The sequence below is a fragment of the Megascapheus bottae genome, chromosome 19 (genome assembly GCF_031878675.1).
Source record: "Megascapheus bottae isolate mThoBot1 chromosome 19, mThoBot2.hap1, whole genome shotgun sequence".
In the NCBI taxonomy this organism is placed as follows: Eukaryota; Metazoa; Chordata; class Mammalia; order Rodentia; family Geomyidae; genus Megascapheus; species Megascapheus bottae.
In genome coordinates, this window is record NC_143527.1 from 23,916,541 (window position 1) to 23,936,714 (window position 20,174).

The 20,174-nt window shown below is 36.3% G+C and overlaps 1 long non-coding RNA gene across 2 annotated transcripts; it reads left to right on the forward strand.

The window, feature by feature from the left end:
- Positions 1-3,752: 3,752 nt before the first annotated feature.
- Positions 3,753-16,627, forward strand: LOC150049738 (uncharacterized). Of its 2 annotated transcripts, none has more exons than XR_016538874.1 (3): positions 3,753-3,868; positions 12,310-12,420; positions 13,496-16,627. It is a non-coding gene; the product is annotated as an uncharacterized LOC150049738 (long non-coding RNA). The 2 variants fall into 2 exon arrangements; XR_016538873.1 differs by having other exon boundaries at positions 12,353-12,420.
- Positions 16,628-20,174: the final 3,547 nt, after the last annotated feature.

Sequence of the window (20,174 nt, forward strand, 5' to 3'; positions counted from 1 at the left end):
AAATGAAAAAAAAGAGCAATCAATAATACAACATTTTAAAGACAGAAAACCAGCACACTTTGAGAGCAGTTATCCCCAAATCTAATTATAACACATTTTTTCCTCATGAAGAAATGGAAGTTCAGAAATACTTTTTCTTGTATTCTTGGTGGTGGTGGTGATGATGGTGATGGTAGTGTTTGTTTTCATCTGGAAAGTGATGTGTGGTAGACAATGATTTGGAATTGCAAAGTTTCCAGTTTATTTTCATGGCTATCTGCAAGATGTGTCATTGGAGGTAGGCAAACTATTACTGTTTCAGAGCTGAATTTGCCTCTCTCTCTCTCTCTCTCTCTCTCTCTCTCTCTCTCTCTGTCTCTCTGTGTGTGTGTCTTTCTCTGTCTCTCTCTCTCTCTCATTCTGTCTTTTCTTACATTACAAAACAGCAACCTCATCTTGAGTAGGATTACAAAATTGTTAAATTTTAATAAAGTGCCAATGTAATATGTGTTAGTACGAGATAGTCTCGGTGTTTCGGAATTAATCCTCTCAGATGGGAGAGGTAAAAAGGGAAGTGGTTATTGTCAGATTTTTTTTTACCACCATTACAGACTTCAGGACATAAAAGGCAATCCCTAATTCAGGAATTTAATCAGATAGCAAGCAACAAGGACAGCACCTGGTATTACATCAGCGTGGCTAAAATTATAGGGCCTATCAATTCTCAAGCTTCAGGGCATCAGCTGGTCACCAGCTGAGGTCAGGAGAAAATTTCCCCAATGACAGTCATACACCGTTATATCCATTATTTTCGATTTAACACCTACCCCTAAAACATCTGATGTGTTTCATTACCAAACAAGTACATACATATAACATGTACACAAAGGGTATACATTTTGTACACTCAAGAGACTGGAGAGGCATGGAGGAATGCTAGGATCTGAATGCTTGTCTTCGGGATGAGACAGTAATAGACTGAAGAAAACCATCTTCAGCCTTCAGGCTTGGCATGAAGATTCCTTTGTGTTCACTCTGTCAAATCTGAGAGTGGATAGTTTTCAAGAGTCTAATCTCATCAGAGATTCATCATTGCTGTATAACCCTAGTGTTCAAAACCACGTGATAACTAAAAAGGCCTGGGATTTGTTTTCTTTTAATGTATAACATTTTAACAAGCATAGAAGCTTATAAATAACACTACTTCCCTTGTTGGGGATGGGAAGACTTAGTGTGGGTTAGTGATAATCCAGACATCAGCTGGGGCTATGGGTCTTATCTGGGTCTCTGAGTCTTTTAAACTTGGTGTTGCTGATACAATTCATCACCTGGCAGTCCTGTGGTTGCAGTTTCCATTTTCTTGCTAGCTCTCACTCAGCCAGATATAGTTTCAACTCTTAGGAGTCACCAAGGTCCCTTGTTATGGAATACCACAGTTTCCTATGTCTCTTTCTGTCTTTGTTCCAGGCAATGAAAATGTGGCTTTTGACTTCAACAGCAAAGATACATAGAGTCTAATCATTAGATTCATATTCTTTACATATGTAAAAGGGAGTGAATTATATAAAGCTTACAAGTGAGGGTTTGAGGGGTAACTTAAAATTTTGCCTAAAGCAGAGCTATGGTGAAAATCAGGAAAAAAAAATGGGCATTAATAGTGAAGCTCTATTTGATTTGGCTACAAGGACTTTTGAAACTATTAGGTAGAACTAACCACTAATTGACACAGTGGTATCTATTAATATTTGTTCTACTAAAGAAAAACAGGCAACTGGTAACATTTTGAGTACAGTTATAGAAAAGAACTTTAAAACAGAAATTAGAGGAATCTGGTTAAATCATCTTCGTGACAGATAAAGAAAATGAGAATTATCAAGATTAACAAGTTGGACTAATGAGCTCCAACACTAAGGGCTGGATAAAAATCTCATTTGTAGACATTCTTTTTTTTTTTTTTTGCCAGTCCTGTGCTTGAGCTCAGGGCCTGAGCACTGTCCTTGGACTTTCTCAAGGCTAGAGCTCTACCACTTGAGCCTCAGCACCACTTCCACCTTTTTTCTATATGTGGTACCAAGGAATCGAACCTGGGTCTTCATGCATGCTAGGCAAGCACTTTAACCACTACACCAAACTCCCGGTCATTGTAGACATTCTTAAATCTCCTTCTCAATAAATAGCACAGGGCTCTTTGCGTGTCATTGGAAGGTCTTGGCCCACGGTGACATAATTACTCCCTCATGAGATTTCTCAAGTAACTCCAGTGGGCAACTAATGGGGGGGGGAAACTGCTTTGTATGATAACTAAATAAGTCACTTTGGGGTGCTAGTGAGTGAACACATGTTGTGAATGACTTGAAATGGTAGTAATATTGTGAAAGAAATGAACCCACTTAACTGCAAAGGAAGTATTCTGTTGGTCTTAAAGTAGACTACCATGTTAGAGCAAAAAAAAAAAAAGGTATATACATGTGTGTGTATACCAATTTTTTGACTAGTAATAACAGAACAAATGACTAGATATTGACTGATACCTAGTGACAGTATGGTAGAAATGTAATTGTAAACAATTTTTTCCTGCTTACTTAGTCATGAAGCCTTGCCATTTTCTCAATCTCTTGATCAAATACCCCTCCTTAAACTAATTTTTACTGGTTATGGTGGAACCAACAGTTTGAGGGAGGATTAATTCAAGATGTATTATTATAAACAACTGGCAAGACAAAGACTTGCAAAGCAAGAAGTGTTCTGGTCGTGTAAACAATATTTTAAGTTTCACATAAAATGCTGCGATCTATCCTACTTGTAGCAGAAATAATAAAAGGAATCTCTTTCAGTGTTAGGAATGAAATGTAGCTGAGTGGAATCTTGTCCAGCACATGGTTTGATTACCAGCACCATACAAATAAATAAATAGATAAATAAATAAATAAATTACAAAATGAAATATGTTTGTACAATGTACCCTAGGTATCAGTCATGGATGGGGGTTTTGACTGAGTAAACATCTGCTAATAACCAAGAATAGAAACAACTAGTTTTACATTCTAACTTCATAAAAGACAACAAATAAGATCTCTTCCTGTTAAGCTGATTCCTTCTCATCTATACCAATCCTACTTCCATTTTGGTAGTTCTATTTTCATATATGTACATTGTCTATTGGTACCATATTTCCCCACTATTCTTCTTGCATCATTCATAACAGTGCAGAGTATACAATGTTTACAATGAAACAAAATAAAACATGTAGCTATATCTTAGGGGAAAAATCAATTTCTACCATTTTAACTTGACTCCAATATCAAACTTGTGACTCTTCCCTAGATTTTGATAACTCTAGGGTACATATTTGTTCTAAGGAGTAACCTATAAATTAACACAAGACTACAAGTAACCTCATTTTAAAACTGAGAAGGGAATCCATAACACATAAAAGGGATTTTTTTTCCTTTTCAGTACTTGTGAGGTGAATAAGTACCTCTTAATATCTTGTTATTCAGGAATCTATTGTGCAAGGTTCAGTCCAGGCACACCTGTAAAAAGCAGCCTTCTAGGTGTGATTTTCCATTTGCTCTGCCTTCCAGCATGCCAGCAACCAATAGCTTGGCCCAATCTCCAATCACATATACCTTAAGTTTTAATGGTTGCCAAGGCAACGAGAAAAGACATTACAAAATGCACAAGCTGTTAACATGTCGCTGAAGCCAAAAAGAAAGAGCTAAGAATAAACTTCTGCAAATTCCTGATCATACCACATTTGAAGAAAACTGCTGTTAAACCTGTGTCTTGTCCCAGGGAAATAGCTCATTAATCTGAAGTTGGAGTTGTGTGCTCCTTCCCTCAAACTCTTCATCAACTGGAGCTGGGCTCACTTCCTTTGAGAATCTGTGTGAGTATGTTAGAGTAAGTAGGGGGGTGGGTAAGTAGGGGAGTGGGGTCTCGAAGAGGAAGGGGCAGAGGGGCAGAGAAATAAAAATAAACCAGATGCAAATTGAGTCTCATCCCTTTCATCAACAGGAAAGTAAACCTTCCTGATTTCTCTAATCTACATGACAGACAAGAGCATTTAAATGAAGATAATTTAGATAAATTTATGTTTTAGTGGTTGAGTAAATCATTATAACCATAGACAGAAAAGATGAGTGCTTTGCTTTGTGGGTTTTTTTTTTAAGAGAATACCTGGCATTTGGTGTATAAGATAAAAGACAAACTCCCTGATATTATTCTCCACCAAGAAAAGGGCCTTGTTTGCTAAATAGCTCTCACAGAATTTTTTTAAATCAACATAAATTTTAAAAAGATAAGGACTATCCTTTGCATGAGAATACAAAACCAGCCAGAAACAATGAGGGTGGGGAGAATAATGTAGCAACAGTCACATACGAAGTCATCATGGTTCTAGAATAAATATCACTAAACAAAAAGGTGGTAGGACAGACAATGGGACAGGGTGGACAATGAGGAGTTTAATGAGAGCAATGGGAAATAATTTTATGAATACAAAATGTAAGACCAATTTCTACGGCTTAAATGAGTGCTTTTCTGGTTTATGATTTCTTAGGAGGGAGAACACTGAGGTTGTGAGTCAGGAGGAGACTGTCTCTGTAAATTAGCTCTCAGAATGTCATGGATACTAACTTTTCCTTATATCCATTCCTATTGTGGGAGATCTCTTATTTCAAGACACTACCCCAAGTCCCAAACCCTGGACTTCTTTCTGATGTGTGCTGTTTTCCATCTTTGCTCAGTTCTCTGCTGCCTGCCAGAGGTGTAACAGTTACATAGTACAATGCATGTTAATCAATATTACCCTTTTCATTATTCTCAACTATTCTTTCCAACCTAGCCCATCTCTCTCACTTTTCTTTATTTTGTAATATATACATTGAATGTTGACTCTACCCCCCATACAACATGCACTCTTTGCACTCATCATCTGCCCATATTTTCTACAGAGGTGTATCATTCAATAGTTGTGGTATGTGCCATTTGCTTTCTTTTTAGAGTATCTTATTTGTTTTCAAAATTCCTTGTCAAGGAGCAGACGATGGTTTTGTCTAAAATATCTTTGGCATACAGACGATTTTAAACCACCTCATTGTCACACATTACCTTTATATTCACAAATCAAAATTTGTTTTAATCCAGACATACACTAGATATTGGGGATATGAACTGACATGCTTTATACCAACTGTAAGAGGCTTTGTGATCTGATAGGAAGATTGGGCCAAAACAAACTTCTATAGAAATGGTATATTAAGTAGACTAAATGTCCCTGTGACAGAAACTAAGCACTAGAAAGACATAGATACACAGAGAATGGGAGCTAAGGATCCCTCAGAGTACATAGAACATGAACAGAGCACTAGATGAAAGAAAAATCTGTGTGAAGATTAGAATCTGAAATTAGTTTATGTTGTACATCCAGAGATGAATGGGAGTACACAGTCAGATAGAAGACCTTGTGAAGATTTGTAGTCAATGTTATTGCATTTTAACTTTGAAATTACTTGGTAAAAATAACTTACAAAATGATATCTATAAAATTTTAATCATTATAATGAAAATATGGAAGAAAAGATGTCCTTCAGCATGTGAATTGGTGTAAAGAAATAGGAATATTATCCAGGTGAGAAAGAAATTAGTTATAAAGCCAAAAAAAGACATTGAGGAAATATGAATAACATCCTCTCAACCAAGCCAATCTTTTCAAGTTTTATATGCAATAATTCTAATGAAAATCATTCTGGAAAGGGCAAAACTGTGAAAACTGGAGAACAGCCCATGGAGTTTTAGGCAATCAGTACATAGTTAAAGAAAAGATGTTGAGCCAGTGAAATTCAACATTGGCTATAATAATAAAAATATGTCAATATACACATCTGTCAAAACACAGAGAGTTAAAGTAAATGTGAACTGTGGTCTTTGGGTGATAATATATTTTGCTAATTGATATAAATCAATTGTAACAACTCAAGGCTGTGCATATATACAGAGAGGAAGTATATTGGAAATCTCTCTATTATGCATGCAATTTTATTCTAAAGATTTAGTCAATAAAAATACTCAGAGTTTGCAGCCGGGAATTTGGCCTAGTGATAAGAGTGCTTGCCTAGCATGCATGAAGACCTGGGTTTGATTCCTTGGTACCACATACATAGAAAAAGCCAGAAATGGTGCCATCGCTTAAGTGGTAGAGCTCTAGCCTTGAGGAAGTCCAAGGACAATGCTCAGACCCTGAGTTCAAGTCCCAGGACTGGCAAAAAAAAGACAATTAAAAATACTTAAATTATTTAGTGTGTACATGAGGAAGTTACAATTGTGTGTGTGTGAGAGAGAGAAAGAGAGACATACACACACACACACACAGAGAGAGAGAGAGAGAGAGAGAGAGAGAGAGAGAGAGAGAGAGAGACAGAGACAGAGACAGAGAGAGACAGAGAGACAGAGAGACAGAGAGAGACAGAGAGAGAGACAGAGAGAGGGACAGAGAGAGACAGAGAGAGACAGAGAGAGAGAGACTATTTTGGTGGCAATGAAAATGAAAAAGACTTGACATAGTTGTTCAGACAAATAAATTTGTGATCTACAGTAATCAAAAGGATATATTAGAAATTTCTGAAACAATATAGAAGCAATAAGAATCCTGAAACAGAAATGAAAATATTATTAAACCCCACATCTTTTAAAATGTGTTACCAGCCAACTTTCTGAGGTCCTTGTGATCAACCTGGATAGAAACCATAAGTAAAGAAATTCATTGAGGTCCCTATACTGCTCATGGACTAGAACTTGGACTGGCAAACCTAGATGCTTGCAGTTCCAAACTCTGAAAGATAGTGAGTTCAATGATGATGGGGTAAGAAGGCACAGATTGGTAGCTGTAGGAATCTGGTTGGAGGCTCTTCGTTGTTGGTTTTAAGCACCAGTGCCACTATTTTTGAAAAAGCAAAACACAGAAGTAACAGCAAACTTGATGTCCAACATTAATTCTTGTCTGGACTCATGAAGTCTGATATGAAAATGAAGTAATTTCAGGAAAGCAACACACATGCAATTCAGAACTGTGAGAAGAGTGAAGGGCAAAAAAGGCAGATGCACATGATTCCATAAAGAAATAACCACTATCACCATGAACCATGGTGATTTGAACTGTGCCTCCTAGGATAACCAGAGAAATATCTAAACTGTTCTTGTTTGGTCCCTGTAGAATTGTGCATCTTCTTCATCAACTTATACTGGTTTCTTTTATGCCCTGTATCCCACCGACTTACTTTTTCCTATGCATATTTTTCTAAACTAATGCTCTTAGAAATTTTATATGTACTTTAGCTCCCTACCAATCTCTCTGCTGGACCTCTGAAAGATTGCAAAATCTCTCATAAAAGATTTATGGATCCTTAATAACATCGTTTTATAAAAGAAATTAATTTCATTGAAGGATAGTATATAGACAACAGTAACTTATTTTTATAGTAATCCCAGCATACATTTGGCAAAAGGGACAGTACTGACATGGTCTTATTACCAATATTCAGTCTCAGTAGAACTGACTATAAACTTGATACTGCTATAGGAACTAAAAGTCTGTCTTATTTATTTCACAATATTTATAAACTAATGTGCTTTCAAATTTACTGATGAAGATACTTGATCAGAAATCAATTGAATGGCTTACATAAAGTTTATAAATGTTGGAGCTGGTATTTGATCCCACAGAGTCAAATGATAGTTTCTGTTAATGGTATGAAATCTTTAATTAATGCATATAAATTGAGTAAAGCAAGACAGCAAGCTAACTTAATTCTTATTGACTTACATATCATTTCATTGTACATTTTGTTCATGAATCCATTAGATGTTTCAGAAAGAAGGACCAAGAAATAAACTTTCAATATGTTCTAAATTCTCCTATATCCTATATAGCATGTGCAAGTAAGGACTGAATGAAGCATTTCTCCATTGGCCAATTCTTTCTTTTAGCTTCTTGATCATGGCTGGCCCTCTATTATTTGGTCCCAATCTCCACTTCTGAGGTTTACTGATTATTTGGAGACAAGAGCTTATGTAGATTTCTCTATTCAGTTCTCTACAAGCCTTGATTCTCAGATCTCATCCTCCTGAGTAGCTAGGATTATAGTGGTGAGCCATTAGCATTGGTACATTACCCCATTATTAAAGCCAGAAAACAAAATAGAAGAAATATAATGTTTTTAAGTCAAGCATATATTTATTTTATTTTCACTAAAATTAGTGGAGTAACTTGAAGGCAGTTGATTAAGATCTCTGTAAAATGGGAATAAGATTACCTTACCATCATGTAAGATGGTTTGTGAATTCTCCCTATCAACTATCCATGTTGAGCTCATGTAAGTTCTCTAAAGAACTAAGCAAAGAATGCTATTTGTCAGCTAATAATAACATAGACATACATATTTAATTTATCATCAAAACTTACCATAGTCATAATTTTTGACATATGAAGTAGAAGCTGAATTTTATAAAGGTTAAAATAGTATCCCAAAATTTTCAAGGCTAGTAGTTTACAGAGAATAATTACTTTAAGTTTCTGCTATATGAGTAGAGAAAGAAATGGTTTCCACTATCATCTGCTAAATCATAACATGACCACAAGCCTATATCCTTTGACAGTCACCTCTAGGACCAACAACAGGTTAAGGTCACATTCCCATGTGATTTGTACCAAGGTGTACAATTCTTTGTAGATCTACTTTGTGCCTCATATACTCACTCTCCTTTCTTGACAAACCATGATTTGATTTTTATGTAGAATGAATAGGAGGCTTAAATTTGTTGTGATGCAAAGCAAAGTCACCAGTCTTATCCATTTGCCCCAATACTAACTGTGAAATTATTGCTCATCAGAGCTCATCAGCCCATTTGTACACTGACTGTTGAGCCCTATCCTTCTGTGCTTTAAGAGAAACTAACCAGGGTATCTTTGTAATCTATTGGTATCCATTCTCACCTGTCTGCATTGTCCAAACATGAGCTTAATATGAGAAGGTTTCCCATTAAAGTCAAACCTCCAGACTACCAAACTCCTCAGGCAGAGTTAGTGAATGTGCTGAAGCTGCTTTCAGCCTCCCAAATAACTGAAATGTTTGACATGAAAGCATATGTTTTTTGGCAACTTTGTTTAATCCACATTTTAAAAGGAAAATCAAAAAACTCCACAAGGTGTGAAAAAGATTAGTGGAACATTTCAGTATCTGGTGGAAGACAGACTGTGTTCTCCCTTCCTTCTGTTCTCTTTACTCTCCCTTCATGTGCACATATTTGATTTTGCAAGGCTTCCCTGGAAATGAATCTTTTAATTAAGAATCTGAGCCACCTAACTATAAAACAGAAAGAAATATCAAATGACACAGGAAGCAAAGCCATCTGCACAACAAATGTCAAATGTCGGTCCTAAAGAACAGTCACCATCCTGTGAAATCATGGACAGGTAACGAGTTTGGGAAATAAAAAGGAATGAAATTTCTAAAGATGTCAGATTACACACTATAAAGTGAAGAAGCCACTCCCTGCTGGGTGGAGGGAGCATAAAACTTTTGCTTATTGTTTTAGAGAATGCAGGTTAAAAGGGAGTTGCTTTTCAGAGCTCTGATGGTACAAGTTTTAGAACATGTAGGCGTGGATTCCAGTGGACCTGGATTTGAATACTCTTTGAGTGGGATAGATTGGGAAGGGCCTAGGAGTATAGCTTGTAGAAAGTAGAGAAGAAGCATAGAAAATGTTACATATTTCTGTCCATACCAGGTGCATAGGACCTGTATCTCTGTGACCATAGAAGCCCAAATCAGTATCTTGCCAGAAAAGTCATGAAAGCTGAAGCTGGAACATCATGGTCAATTTTTGGAGTTAATGATTTAAGATCTGACCCTGAAATGGGTCTCTACTACCTATTGCTAAAGATCTATTGATCTTCAAAACTCTATTTAAGCTAAATCATGATTCTGTCATTACAGTTGACATTTTTACCATTATGCAACGACCTAGGAAGCAATGGGAGCATCTGAGAGACAGAATGAGAACATTTTTCTAGAGCCAGGTTTTGTGTGTTTAATTCACAGATCCACCCTCCCCCTGAACAGTTAATCAGCTTTTAATGTGGATGTAAGAATAGTAATTTTCTTCCCACACTAGTATTTTGAAGATTAAAACAATGCAAATGAAACAATGTATAAGGCACAAAGTAAGAACATTAAAAAATCTTATTTTTCTTTTATAATTGATACATTTCAACATGACTTATAAATATTTTATTATGATAAAAATAGCTTGAACTTCTGTAATGTAATCATTGATTTATTGCATGAACCAATAGCCTTAAGTATACTAACAGTGTTGTATAACTCTTTCTATAGTTCACTTCCAGGACTTTTAACTTGAATAGAAATTTTGTTCTCCTTCCTCAGGTCAGCTATAATGTCTATTCTACCTTGTCTCCATTGATTTGCCTATTCAAGGTATTTGATATGATTAAAATGATGTGGTATTTGTTTCTGTACAACTTAATTCATTAAGGATGATGTTATCAACAGTAAAATGCATTGCAATATGCAGCAGAATTGAATCCTTTTGTAGGACTGAATATTTCCATCTTCATGTGAACATATATGTTATATTTTGAATCATGCCTCTGGTGATGGAGAGATTTATGTATTCATTTAGTTGGGAAAGTCCTGGGCTTGAACTCTGGACCTGTGCTCTGTCTCTGATCCTCTCTGTGCTCAAGAGTAGCACTCTAGCATGTGAGCCAAAGTGTCATTTCCGGCTTTTTCTGTGTCTGTGGTACTAAGGAATTGAGCCCAGGGCTTCATGCATGCTAGGCAAGCACTCTACCACTCAGCCACAGTCCCAGCCCTGACAGATGTGTTTCCCTCACTTTTTGCCTTCTGATGAAAATGCTTTGTCAACACTGACATACAAATATGAGTGTGAGTCTTTCAACCCTTTGTGGAAATCCAGAGCTTCAATATCATACGATAATGCAAGATTAAACTTGTGAGGGGACAACAGACTGTTTTCTGCATCAGAGATACAATTTTATGTTTTCACCAACAATGTGTAAGGGTCCAAACTTCTTGCCATTTTTCTCATCAATTCCTCCACATCTGTACTTTTTCTCTTTCCCTGTCTCTATACCTATCTCTCTGTCTGTTTCTCTCTTTCTCTCATGTAATAGTAGTCCTGATGAGTCTGAAGTGGTATCCTAGAGACTGAAGCATTTGAACATCTATTTAGATGCTTTCTGGTTATTTGTATGTCTTTGGAGAACATTGGCAGCCAAATTCTGTGATTTGCTTGAACAGGAGCATGTGCCATATTAGAGACTGAGTAAGTGTTTGAGCAGGAGTATGTGCTGTGTTAGAGACACTAAGTGCAGATTCACTTAAAAGTGAAAGACTAAAGTTGGGGGAAAATCTGGAGCTAATAAAAATGAAAATCTTATATTTTATAACTAGAAACTTTTCAGATTTTCATGACTAACATAATACTTTATAATATTAGACAAAAATGTGAGGTCTTTTTTTAATATATAGGACTTTCTTAACGGTAACGCATGTTCACATGTTTGGTTCAAAGCACATATTGTTCTGTGCCTCTTATCCTATGCTAATTTCTTAGCCATATGTAAGTTCATACCCTTGCTTGAGGATCTATGGCAAGAAACAACACGGTGGAGATCACGCAAGGCATTTCATTGTTAGATGTGTAAGGCGATTTCCTTAGAGAAAGAAAAAGGCTCTTTAGTTAAGAATCTCATATTGCTCACTAAAGATGTTATTTTCCTTATAAATGAGACCTCTGGCCCCATATTTCCCTATCTCCAGAATTACCTTTCTGAAATTAATGCCTGACCAAGATTTATGCAGTTATCTGACACCTATGCATGTTGTCTCACTTTTTCTCTGTCACCTCTGAGATCATAGCTCTCTAATGACCAGGCAGAATCTTTTGTATACTGTGTTTTCTCATCTAATCAATATGATCCCTATACCCACTGCCCCAAACACTTCCGCCCAAACCACCCCATAATGCTCAGTGTTCCCTGCCTGGGCTGCACCAACTACCTCACTTTCAATTTTTCATTATAGAAAAGAAGTTATCTATTATAGACATTGTGAACATTCCTTCACAAAGTATTAAGAAGTACATTGTAGAATTTCTGAGGAATCATTACATAGGATATTTGTTTTTGCCTATTGACATGGATAGAGGGAATTTTTGGACATAAAAAAGAAAATCATATAACAGACTGTAACAAGAAAGGTTTCTTATCATTGTCTCATTCTGTAGAACTGATTTGAGTGTGGCTTAGTAATTCTTTTACACATTCCAGAAGACTGAAGAGCACTGAGTAGCAACACTGCATCACAGCTACTCTCCTCTGAACATCAACCCCAGCCAGTGAGTATTGTATATAACATCTTCTTTATGAATCTGGTGGGCATGCTCATAATGGTATATGTTTTTTGTGGGTCATGGAGCTTGAACTCGGCCTGGGTACTGCCCATGAGCTCTTCAGCTCAAGGCTACCGCCACACCCTTGGGCCTGGGTGCTGTCCCAGTGCTCTTCAGTTCAGGACTGCTGCCCTACCCTTGAGCCAAGTCCCACTTCCCATTTTCTAGAGGTTAATTGGAGATATGCCTCAGGTTCTTTTGTGCCCGGGCTGGCTTTGAACCTTAATCCTCACATCTCAGTCTCATGAGTAGCTAGGATTACAGGTGTGAGCCAACGTGCCTGGCCAAAATGGCATATTTTATTTGCACTAATACTAAGTCTATTGAGTAGATAAAAACATTGGAAGTTATGTCCAGAAAGCTTCTTACCAACAAATCTTCATGGTTTACTTTATTCAACAATGCCAGGTGATTCTGTGTCAACCCATTCCTTTGAATAAAATTCCCAAAGCCTCCCTTTCCTTTTTCTAGCCAGGAAACATGGTCATGTCCACCAAAGTCTTACTCATTTGAAAAGCTGCTTGAATCTGGAGAAGCTAAATACAGAGAAGTACTTATTTAGCAGTTGCTGCTGTGGTATAGCTTTACTCCTTTTCTAATTCAAATCTATGTTTGCTTTTAAAGTTATAAAGGCATTTCCACTTGTGCATGGGGATAAGACACTAACCATAATTTAATTGAATCTTGTTAAACTGTATGCCATATTCAGTTGTTTGACGCATCATACCAAAAAATCTACTTAGTTTTACAAATGTTATCAACTATTGATTTATGAATTCAGAAGGTATGCTCCCATCATCATTTATAAACTAGGATTTTTATTATCTCTAATGCACTGATAATATACTGAAATTATACTGTTTCTACTATTTAAAATTTCACACCTTTGATTTGGCTACCTCATTAACCATTATGCTTTCCAGACTGACAAGATTTTATACTAATTAACCATTTCAATAGTCTCAGTCCTTTTGCCGCAGTCTCTGTCTTTTCTCTTTGTCTCTCTCTTTCTCTCTTTCAGTAGTGACCTCTGAGAAGCAGTTGTGAAATCTCTGGATTCAAGGAAGAGCCAGTGGCAGTATCCTTAAAAACACAATCTAGGGGAGAAGAAACTACAGTGATTAATCAAGGGAATAATCTCTCTGCTTGTTCTATGATATATTTTCTTTAAAGTTCATGGATTTCCATGGAAATTTTATGGGCTTCAATTATCCTAAGTACCAACAGACATTTCAAGGGTATGAATTATCTACAATCATATTTTACAGATCCTGAACTTCTCAACTACAGTCAACATTCTCTTGTTATTTTATTTGGAGCTTCTTTCATTACCTTCACTATGTTCAAGATCTTACAACTCCAGGGTCTTACTCATCTATCTGTCACTGCAGAAAATTATCTGTGTTAAATAACAAAGTGAAGAATGTTTTATTTTTGTTTTTGAAAAAGAAAACTCTCAGTCCATTACCACTTGATCTTATTCTGTTCGCCTTTCAGCCTCTGGTTAGGCAAAAGATCACAGCAGAAAAACATGGTTGAACAACCTACTGACTTGATGTATAAAGGAAGCAAAGAAAAGGAAGGAGAGCCTGGGGCCCTAACTGGCTTTTTAAGGGTGCATCACCAGTGATCTAAACCCAAACTTCAGGTTTTCTTTCTCCCAATCATGCCACAAACTAATTCTTTAAATTATTAGCCTTTCTTCATATCTACACCCTAACACCAAAGGTTCATGTTACTGAAAAAATCTCTTGGGGGGTAAAACTCATCTCTCTTCTCTCTCATTTATGTGCTAGTCTATATTAAATATTGGTCAATTTGTGACATTGACTATGATAAAATCAAAGTGCCTGATAGCACAAATATCTGTGGGACTCCAATGTCCTCGTGCAGGAAATGGAATTAACGAAAATATGTACTTTTTGAAATTCTTTATATAATTTAATGTATTAACACCATTAGAATGCTTTGAAAGGTGCAAGGCATATATTAAGCAGTGAATAAATCTCATCTTTTATTTTAACTATCTGTTGATTCTCCAGATTCCAGTTCTCCTGGATAAAACATCGGTTTTCTCAGTATAGTCAGGTTGGCATTTCAGTTCTGTGATCAAACTGTCCTCTGCCACACCCAACCCAATGTGTTGTGCCTTCTAAGTTAGAGTATAAATTATCTTAGCGTTTTAGACAAAACCTTTCTTAGATTTTTAGTCAAAACCATTCATGAGCTAGTTTTGACAGTCTGTCCATTCCCCAAAAATGGTTGACTTTTTCACACACGTTGCACTTTCTCATGCTGTAGATTATTATATTCACATATTCATTCAAGACTTTATACATACATATATATATATGCCTCTCATGTTAGACAACAAGCACTCCTTTGCTAAAGCAAGTTATGTATCTACTCTCACTCATAGTTCTTTTCCCACTATTTAAATGCCTGCTACAGATGTTGCATGTAACATTTTCTTACAGCATTTGCCATAATAGGAATTGCATTCTGCCTATATGTGTACACTTCAGCCTCAAGTCTCCATAATAGCTGCCAAGATCAATATGCAAATGACATTGATCCTCCTCATACAGGCTCACTCACACAGTACTCAAGCCAAGAATATTATATTCCTGTTAAGGAATTACATCTTTTATTTCTCTTCTCCTAGTTGCCATCAAGCTGTCTTCAAATCCAGCATTGATATTTCTATCTTCTGTGAATAATATTGTACCATGGTGAATAAAGTAGCCTTGTTTTTCTCCTCTTAAATAGTTTTACCATTCCTAAGAGGGAAGAAAGTATTTTCAATGAAAGGCAATGGAGATGGTATGAAGAGCAGAAATGCTACCACAAATTATACTGATAGGTCTCATTTTTTGAATTTTCAATGCTGAATTTAATTACATAAGATTTCTTGCCAACTCTATAATGTATTTTTGGACATGATAAAACTATGAAAAAATCTCACCGACGCCAATATTATTTACCAGGTAGAGAAACAAAATCTCTGAGAGTTCAGGCATATTGTGTAAACTGATCAAGTGAGAAATTGATGGATGTTAGGATAGAAGCAGTTTCATGCCTCTGACCCAACTAATAAACTGGTTGTTTTCTCGTGTATCCAAGCATACATATACTTCACCTAAATAAATACTGTTCCTCCTCTATTTCCTTTGTAAGAAGATTTTCATGGACATTTGAAATAAAACACTTGGGTACTCTTATATGATTTAAATATTTATTATATTTGTATATAGTGTATATAAAACTAAAAATATTATCTGCACATTTTGTAGTGTTTACTCTGTTATTTCTGTTTATCCTGATGGTTTATATGAACTTGGAGGAAAAATGAGGGTAACATGGTGAAAAATGGAGAAAATGAAGAATGGGGTAACACTGTTTAAAAGAAATGTATTCAAAAACCTGTGTGGTGGCTCACACCTGAAATCTTAGCTACTCCGGAGGGTGAGATCTGAGTATCATGGTTCAAAGCCAGCCCAGTCACTAAAGTTTGTGAGACTCTCATCTCTAATTAACCAACAGAAAACTTGAAATGGCTTTGTGGCTCAAGGGGTAGGGTAGTAGCCTCAAGGTAAAGAGCTCAGGGACAGTGCCCAGGCCCTAAAATTCAAGTCCCATTATCCACCAAAAAAAAGGGGTTAATTACCTGATTTATGAAACTACAACTCTTTTGAATATCACCTTTACAATAAAATTTAAGTAATAAAAAGATGGTATTGTCATGCTGAAGAAGAACATTTCCTTGGGGAGTGGGTTGAAGTTGAAGCCATGTAACAAGTCACCCCAATCTCTCAAACTGTAGGGACAGAACCAAAATACTGAAGATTTTATTCTATCACATGGTCAATCAGAATGAATTTAATATTTTCCTGAGTTCTATGTATCATTCTAGTGAATTATTCAACCTGACATGGTAGTTAGAACTGCAGAATCTGGAACCAATTGATCAGAAGGGTAGAAAGTTTGGGAAATTCTGAATTTATAATTAATAACTGAGGAGCAGATTCAAGGAAAGCTGTCTTCTTATCTTGAGAATTCTATAATTAGTCTGGATAGCTAGTCACAAAACTGCTTTGCTGTAATACAAGGGGTGTGATAAGCTCTGGAAAAATAAAAATTGAGCTAATTTTTATGTTTGGATGAAGTTATTGAAATGAAATGGGCTCAGTTTAATGTTATCAAATATATAATAAATAAGTTGGTAATAACAAGTATAAGTAGGCCAAAATTACTGCTTATCTTCTATTCTATTTCTCTCATCCCTACTTTCTGGTTGAATCTACTGTGTGTCCTAACAAGAACAAGGCCACATAATCTTTCCTCTATGTCTACCACCACAAGAAGTATGTGTTTTGGATTACAGGGGAGGTAATCAATATAAACATTGATTGAGTTCATATACTGTTGAAGTTTATGCATTTGCATATAGAATTCTCACCATGCCTGCAACTTCATTTAGGGTAAAAGAATGCATGCATGATAGAGGAAAGACAAAGAAAGGTGTAAGTCACTGATAAGTTTGGGAGCATTTATTTCTCAATCCACATCCCAAATAGATTTACTGGTGACATAAAAATACTCAGTCGTTTGTTTCTGTTCCACTGATCTCATTTACATATTCCTAGATTGTATCTTTGTATTTTTCAAGATCAAAAATGTGATGCTGCCTGCTCTGCAAAGCAAGCCTTCTTTCAAATCTGAGCAGATAGGTCTTGGTCTGTGTAGCGCATGGTGGGATTTATTCTCATTAGGTAGATGACACCGAAATGAGAACGCCTACCTATTCTCCAAAGATAATTGAATCATCTTCAGGTAGAATCGACATCGGTCTCAGTAGCCACTTGGATTTGATTAGAGCAGATCAAGCAGAAGTCAGAGGGGTCATCAGCCTATAAACAAGGACCCTGTCCTTGAGATGTCTGATCCTCTATCTCATCTATTCCTATGATGAACTGATAAGAATGTCATTTGAATTCACACAACCATTTTGCCCTTAGAGATGGAAAGAGCACCCTTGAGAAATGAGCTTCCAAAGAAAACTGTCTCAAGCAATTTTGTTTCTCTCTCTTTTGCGCTCTCTCTCTCTCTCTCTCTCTCTCTCTCTCTCTCTCTCTCTCTCTCTCTCCTTTTTTTGCATGCTTCCTCAGATGCACATTTTCTTCCATTAATCTCAGTCTGGTACAAATTAACAGTATAATGTGATGTACAAGAAGAACAATAGAATAATTTCTTTTAGTTCAATCATGTGTTTTCCATTTCATGCCCTAGTTGCCAAGGACCCATCAACTGCAGTTTTGGCATTTCTTTGTAATTCTATGAGCCAAAATCCATCATTTCTGATTTTTTTGAGACAGAAAATCTGAAAGGTTTATTCTGATCATTAATCAGCCCCCTCCAATTAAGCACAATTATATCTTATCATCATAGCTATAATTATTGATTGATTAATCTTTCAGCTATTAATTAAAAGTCTTAATTAAAGTTTTTCTGGTGTTACTTAAGCTAAAAATATAATTATTATGCAATTTCCCTCTTATATGCAACATGTCCTTCTGTCCTTATGGTAGAGTCATAGTACACTAATTATGAATCACTCATAAGCTCAATCTGAATATGAATACAATAATGGCTCCAATCTAATTTTTATGACTATATGTATATGCACTGGCCCAGATACTACATAATATTAGAAATAAATAACCAATGCAGAACATGTAAAAACTAAAATAAGAGCCAGTAGAGTGTCTCATGATCCCTAATACCAGTTACATTGGTGGCTGAGATAGGAGAATTGTGATTTGATTCTGAACCAGTAAACCTCCTCATCTCAATGAACAAGCCCAGAGTGATGGCTTATATCTGTAATTCCAGGTATGTGTGAAATATTTGTGATCCTAGGAAGTTAGTGATCTGAGGCCTACTGAAGAAATGTAGAAGATGCATTTGAAAACAATCAACTAGGACACAGGAGTAGTGCAAGTGAAACAGTTGTTGCCTAGCGTTAGTGAAGCCCTAAGTTTAATCCCCCATACATAAACATGCCTACACTACACTCACACCTCATTCCTACCCTCTCCACACTTTTCACAAATTAGTGGATGCTAAAAAGGAGGGAATACACTGGCTTGATCTGTATTACTGACCCTTGAATGAGCTCTAAGAAGGAAGACTAAGGCTAGTCAAAAAAAAAATAAATTTCAAGTTGAGGCTAGAATTTTTCAGTCTCCTCTTCTCCTGTGTGTTGAACCTAGGGGTTTCAGATATACAAGACGAATGCTTTACCAACATTTGTTACCCTTAACCACCCAATAGTTATGTTATTAATGAAGAATGATGTGTATTGGATAAGATAGGGTTGGCCAAAGCATTTCAAAGTGCTTTTGAGGTATTGGGGCAGCATTCAATCGGAAATGTTCACTTCTTTTGGATTGTAAACTATCATTGACTTTTGTTAATCATTGTTTTTACATCATCGGAAATGTCACCTGCTACAGAGTGGTACCAAGAAAGAAAGCTTCCTCAGGTGGAGAACTGTAATAAATAATATTGTGGATTTTAATTTTGTTGAAAATATCCACTGATCTTTGCAATAAGTAACTGAAAACCAGTTGCAGTATAAGCTACTAATTCCCAGTAAAAGACTGGAAGAAGTTAGGATATCTAGAACACCCTTATAAATGTATCTATGGACATCTGTAGAGGTATCTTGTATTCAATGGTAAAATCAAACAGTTTAAATAAGAAACACACACACACACACACACACACACACACACACAGAGGCATGCATATGTCAGTTACTTGTGACACATGCTTGTAATCCTAGACGTTCAGAAAACTGAGATATGAGGTCCACAGTTCTAAGCCAGCCTGTTCTTCAAAGCCCATGAGAAACTTATCTCAAATGAACCACCAGCTTTGGATTCAAGAGGTAGAACACTTGCTTTGAGCAAAAGAGTTCAGTAACAGCACTGAAGTCTGAGTTCAAGCTCCACAAGTGAAAAGAAAGAAAGAGAGGGGTGGAGGAAAAGAGAAACAGGAGAGAGGAAAGAAAACAGAGAAATCTGTTGAATTTTGGGATCAAAGTAATAACTATGAGAAAATCATGACCTACCATGATGAAGAAAGTGCCTTGAGGAATCATGGCAGAAGTCAGTAAAACCCAATGAAAGCTAAGCTATCAATTTAATCAGGCCATAAACCCAAATTCTCCTCATTGATTTCATGAGCCTACTTATTGTATGTTCAATCTGATTAAGATAGCTGAGATTCAATATCTAGAACTGTACATATACCTCACTTACTCTGAACTTATAGACCCTCTTTATATTGTCTTTCTGATATCAGAAAAACATGAGCCTCAGGACTTTTTCTCTTATGGCAAACATGGCCTGTCTTTATTGTATACAGCCTTCTTATCCATAGATTCAGACAACTATGTGTCACAATATTTGAAAATTTGTGGTGAGTATGTGTGAATATTTTTTGTTAGTATCTATAAAAGAATAAAGCATCTGGGGCCGGGAATTGGCCTAGTGGTAGAGTGACTGCCTAGCATGCACGAAGACCTGGGTTTGATTCTCCGGTACCACATACATAGAAAAAAGTTGGAAGTGGTGTTGAGGCGCAAGTGGTAGAGCTCTAGCCTTGAGAAATTCCAAGGACAGGGCTCAGGCCCT